The sequence below is a fragment of the Triticum aestivum genome, chromosome 4A, assembly GCF_018294505.1.
Source record: "Triticum aestivum cultivar Chinese Spring chromosome 4A, IWGSC CS RefSeq v2.1, whole genome shotgun sequence".
In the NCBI taxonomy this organism is placed as follows: Eukaryota; Viridiplantae; Streptophyta; class Magnoliopsida; order Poales; family Poaceae; genus Triticum; species Triticum aestivum.
In genome coordinates this window covers 175148571-175154318 of record NC_057803.1, presented here as the reverse complement: position 1 = coordinate 175154318, position 5748 = coordinate 175148571, and the positions used below count along the sequence as shown (strand labels likewise).

The following is a 5748-nucleotide window of genomic DNA, read 5'->3' as shown; positions in this document are numbered from 1 at the left end:
TTCTATCTCCAGCATGATGCCCTCCATAAGCCTCGGAGTGACATTTTCGTAGGATTTGTCCCTCTTCATGCTTAGGTACACAACATCTAATAATACCATCTACTCCTTTATAAAGATGTGGGTCATCCCAAAAGTAATGTCTTAAATCATAGAAGAATTTTTTCTTTTGTTGATATGTGAAGCTAGGTGGCAAATATTTAGCAACAATGTAATTAGCATAGTCAGCATACCAAGGAGTACCATTAGCAACATGTATTGCGGCTAACTGCTCATCAGGAAAACTATCATCAATAGGAAGTGGGTCATCAAGCATATTTTCAAGCCTAGACAAATTATCAGCTATGGGGTTCTCAACTCCTTTTCTATCAATGATATGTAAATCAAATTCTTGTAACAAGAGAACCCAACGAATAAGTCTAGGTTTAGCATCTTTCTTTTTCATAAGATATTTAATAGCAGCATGGTCTGTGTGAACAGTTACTTTGGAATAAAAAATATAAGGTCTAAATTTATCACAAGCAAACACCACTGCTAAGAATTCTTTTTCAGTAGTAGCATAATTCCTTTGAGCACTTGTAACATCCCAAAATTCTAAATTTTGGAATGTTATATTAAATAAATAGTTTTGATTGTTTGTTTGATTGTTGTGTAAATGATTGGGTGAAATTCAGTGCAATTTGAAACTTTTTGAAAGTTGAATGAGAGGGAATAAAAGGACTTTCCCAAAAGTGTTTCCATCTGAAATGATTTGAAACCTCATTTGAAAGTAATGCAAACTTCATTCCACTCAACGACTTTCAAGAGAGGAGATGAAATGACTTCTCCAAAGTTTAAATGAAAGAGAGTGGGGAGTTAAACCACTTTGAAATTCCATTTGGAATCCTTCCCATTTGAATAGTTTCAAATTCCTCTGACCCATTGCAAAATAAAGAGAGGAGTAATATGACACTCCAAACCAGGGGCAAATTTGAAATATATTTGAATGAGGAAAAACAAAAAAGATTTGGAAGTGGTTTGAATTTCAATTTCAAGACCATTTAGGAGTTATTTGACTTTTAATCAAATTATTTTTCTCCTAAAATTAAATAAATGGAAATAAGGCTAAAATGATTCCCTTCAATGGAAAATTAGGAGAAAATAATTTTGAAATCATTTTGGTATTTTAAAAATGATTTTTATTGGGTTTTATTGCAACAATGGCATTGTTTGCTTTATTCGAATTTTTTGTGGCTTTTATTTGTACATGAAAATATGTGCATGTTTTAGGATTTAGTTTTCTAAAAATTTTGGTATATAATATGTCTATATAAAAGTCTTATTGTTTTTCCTTTATTTATTTTTCTTGTCTGTGCTTATTCCAAAAAAAATGGCCAAAGCCCTCTGTTGCCAACCGGCCCGACTCTCTCTCTCTCTCTCCCTCCCTCCCAAAGGCCCAGCTGGCATAGTCGCACGCCCGAACCGGCTTCCCATCGGTCGCCCGCACCTCTCCCTCGCTCTCGCACTCGCTGACAGCGGACCCCACACCTTCTTCCTCCTCCCGCAAGAATCGGGCAGGGCCCTGCCCAAGCACGCCGACGCCTCCGCGCCCAATCTTTGCGGGATTCGATCTCCGCAGCCCCTCTCGCAAGAATTGGCCCCTATAAATAATCCCCTGATCCTCCTCCTCCTATTTTTGCAAAAATATAGATCTCCCGTGCCCTATAACTCCGTCCCGATCTCGCCGGAGTTCACCGCCGCCTGAAGCCTTTGCTGGATGTTTCCGACGCATCAAGAGGTTCCCGAGCACCATTGTCCGGTTATTTCTTCCTTCCTCTCAATTCTGCACCTCTCTGATCCTTCTTCTTGCGCAGACATGCACCGAAGAAGCCTCCCCGACGACCATCGGATTTCACCGAAGCCGCCCGTCGCTCCAGCCATTTGCTGCCGTCACCACAGGAGGCTCCCGACCCCGCCGATGACACCATTGCCATCACCTCACCGCTCTGGATCCCGTAGGCCGCCCCATTCAAGCCGATGCGCACGCTGTCGTCTTCCCCATGCCGACCAGCGGAGCCGAAGCCCACCGAGCTCGCCCCACTCGCGTCGAACCTCCCCGAGCTTGAACACCACCACCACCAGAACCGTCTCGCTCCGCCTCATGTGTCCGTCACCTCCGCCGCCACCCTCAGCCGCTGGAGCACCGCCGGCGACCACGCCCGACGCCCTCGTCGACATCCACCACCGTTGTAAGTCCGGCCGCCCTCCCTCTGTCCGGTCTAAAATAGACGACCTAGATTAGAAGTAGTGTAGGGGTATGTTTTTAGTTTATAGATCGGTTTATTTCTGGTTAAGCCAAACCGGTTCGGCCGAACGACTTTCTGTTATTAATCGCACGTGCAGGTTTTTGATATGTTTCGGCTGGGCGCAGTTTAGGTACCGAACGCCCACTAGCAGTAGGCCACGTAGCACGTGCCTGTTTTGATTTTTATTTCGTTTCTGTTTTGAAAACAGAATAGTTCTGTTTTTAGAAAATCAATATCTTTTAGGTTTTAAGTCCAACTGGAGTGATTCTTTTTGCATTAGATTCAAAATTTCTTGAAGTTTCTGTTTGTGACATTAGTTTTCAAATTTATGTATTTTAAATTCGAATTATTTCAAATATGCTTCAAACACTATTTTGGCTCTAGTTTGACTTCTAGAATATAGTTTAAGTTGATCGTCTTTGCTCCTGGTCACTAGGACCTTTGCCTATCCAGTAGTGTTGAGTATTTCATTTTAGTCTATTTTAAATTAGGGTTTTAGGCAAAATAGTATTGTTTTCTATGTTGTTTTGTTTTGTTTATAATTTAGTGAGTTCTATTTAGATTTAATTAATTCTTTTTGCAAAGTTTTGTTGAGTGTAATATAATTCTGTTAGAATTCAGTAGATAATTTTAGAAATTATTTTTATTAGTTTTGCTACTGTTTAGGATTTCAGTTTAGCAGAGTTAGTATATAGGGTATGAAATAGCTTGTATTGTATTTTTTGCTAGAAATTATTTTAGATAATTTCTTTCTGTTGTTTTGATGAAAATATATTTTATTTTCTGTTAAGTAATTTCTTAGATTAATTTAGTGAGGTTATGAAAGTTATTGGTTGATATTGTGTGTGTTGGTTTTCCCTAGTTTTTCTTTAAAGTTTTCTTTGGTTATTTATTTTGGCCTTCTTTGATTCATTATTGTTTTATTTATCTATTTTATTTAATTGAGTGTTATTTTGATTGCTAGGATTGATTGCTTATGTGAATACTATGTTTGATTATATAGATTTCAATGGAGTGATGAATAGTTCTGCCAAGTCATTATTCTGAGAGCCTTGTTATCTTCATCAAGTATTACCAGGCAAGTTCACTTTGACCATACTTTTCATGCCTATGTTTTTATTGCATTTAGTGTCATCTTTGTAACAATCCCTCCAGTAGTGTTATTGAATCTTGTAGTTGAGTAGAATGCATGAGGTAGGAACCCATCTCCCCGTTACCAAGCCTGGGACGTTATATAGTTTTAATGCTTACGCTATAGCAGGCAGGGTTTGGTATGAGTGCACGAGAGTGGTGTGAGAATGGAGGACTCTACGTCAATGACGACAACTCCATGATGGCATCTGCAAGGACTACATTTTCAAGGCCTCGAGACTGCAAGACCTCAAGATTTCGAGACTCGATACAAGAATTCAATGCACACTATTGGGTGAAGGACGGTTGACGGGCACCCTGGAGAAACTACTGGATGGCCGGGATGCATGGAGAAGCGCCATGACATCTTGCGGAAAGCTTCACCCAGACTCAAAGAGACGGAAGAATACTTCATGCCCGGAAGCTTACCTGTGCAACCGCACGTCACTATGGGCTCTGGCTTGGTTGACCTTAGTGGTGACTATGGCTGGGACGGTGCTAGCAGATGTAGAACTATGGTAGGATTGGATGAGCACCGGACAGTGGTCAGGGGAACTCTTCGGAAGACCATGTTTCGGTCATCTTGTTCTCAAACACCCTGAAGTGCGAGAACGTAAAAAAGAAGGATCGAATCTTGCGGGTAAAGTGTACAAACCTCTGCAGAGGGTTTAAACCTAATCGATTAGCCGTGTCAACGGTTACGGACAATTTGAGCCTCTAGACTTGGATCTATCTCGGAACTCTCAACACCGGACTGATAACATAATTGTGGGCAACTTATGATGATTTGGGTATGAGACATCGGTTGGCGGAACCATGTCATGATAGAAAACTCCGTAGTACAGACTCCTGATATTCCTTTGTTGCAGGGAAAATAAAACCAGCTTTTACGCAAAAACATCAGACACAGAGCCACAAAGCCATATTGCATATAGAATAGTATTATCATCTGCTTTCTCATGTTGTGATCTTGCCGGTACATTCAATGTACTGACCTACACGGCTGCAGCGTCTCATGTTGCAGATATTTTACTTCCGACGACTAAGAGTACGGTGCAGGGTTACGGTCTACACTCAACTTGCCGATGGCGTTCATGGGACTCCACACCCGATTGTTTGTTTCCGCTGAGACTTACGAGGTATATATATCAGTTTTACGTTATTTATACATGTGATTGCACTTTGATACATACATTGATGTATTGTGTGTGCCAGCATACTGATTCAGGGATGGCATAGATACACAGAGACTTGATCGTCTAAGGTCGGGTCGCTACAGCACTGCCTAGAGTTTTACTAGCATAATGAATAACATCAAGTTTCTTATCAACTCTTTGTCCTAGAATAGCACCAACAGCATAATCACTAGCATCACACATAATTTCAAAATGCAAGTTCCAATCAGGTGGTTGAACAATAGGTGCAGATATTAAGGCTTTCTTGAGTGTTTCAAAGGCTTCTAAACAATCATCATCAAAAACAAAAGGAACATCCTTTTGCAAAAGACTAGTGAGAGGCCTAGAAATTTTAGAGAAGTCTTTAATAAACCTCCCATATAAACCAGCATGACCTAGGACACTACGAATACCTTTGATGTCCTTAGGACATGGCATTTTCTCAATTGCATCAACCTTAGCTTGGTCCACTGATACTTCTCCAACGTATCTATAATTTTTGATTGCTCCATGCTATATTATCTACTGTTTTAGACATTATTGGGCTTTATTATCCACTTTTATATTATTTTTGGGACTAACCTATTAACCGGAGGCCCAGCCCAGAATTGTTGTTTTTTGCCTGTTTTAGGGTTTCGAAGAAAAGGAATATCAAACGGAGTCCAAACGGAATGAAACCTTCAGAAACGTGATTTTCTCATCAGATAAGATCCAGGAGACTTGGACCCTCCGTCAAGAAAGCCACGAGGTGGTCACGAGGGTGGCGGGCGCGCCCCCTACCTCATGGGCCCCTCGAAGCTCCACCGACGTACTTCTTCCTCCTATATATATCCGCGTACCCCCAAACAATCGGGAACAGAGCCAAAAACCTAATTCCACCACCGCAACTTTCTGTATCCACGAGATCCCATCTTGGGGCCTGTTTCGGAGCTCCACCGGAGGGGGCATCAATCATGGAGGGCTTATACATCATCATCCAAGCCCCTCCGATGAAGTGTGAGTAGTTTACTTCAGACTTACGGGTCCATAGTTAGTAGCTAGATGGCTTCTTCTCTCTTTTTGGATCTCAATACAATGTTCTCCCCCTCTCTCGTGGAGATCTATTCGATGTAATCTTCTTTTTGCAGTGTGTTTGTTGAGACCGATGAATTGTGGGGTTA

The 5748-nt window shown here is 41.2% G+C and overlaps 1 long non-coding RNA gene across 1 annotated transcript; it reads left to right on the top strand.

The window, feature by feature from the left end:
- Positions 1-1681: 1681 nt before the first annotated feature.
- Positions 1682-3423, top strand: LOC123081911 (uncharacterized). The gene is made up of 3 exons (XR_006438839.1): positions 1682-1774; positions 1851-2225; positions 3286-3423. It is a non-coding gene; the product is annotated as an uncharacterized lncRNA (long non-coding RNA).
- Positions 3424-5748: the final 2325 nt, after the last annotated feature.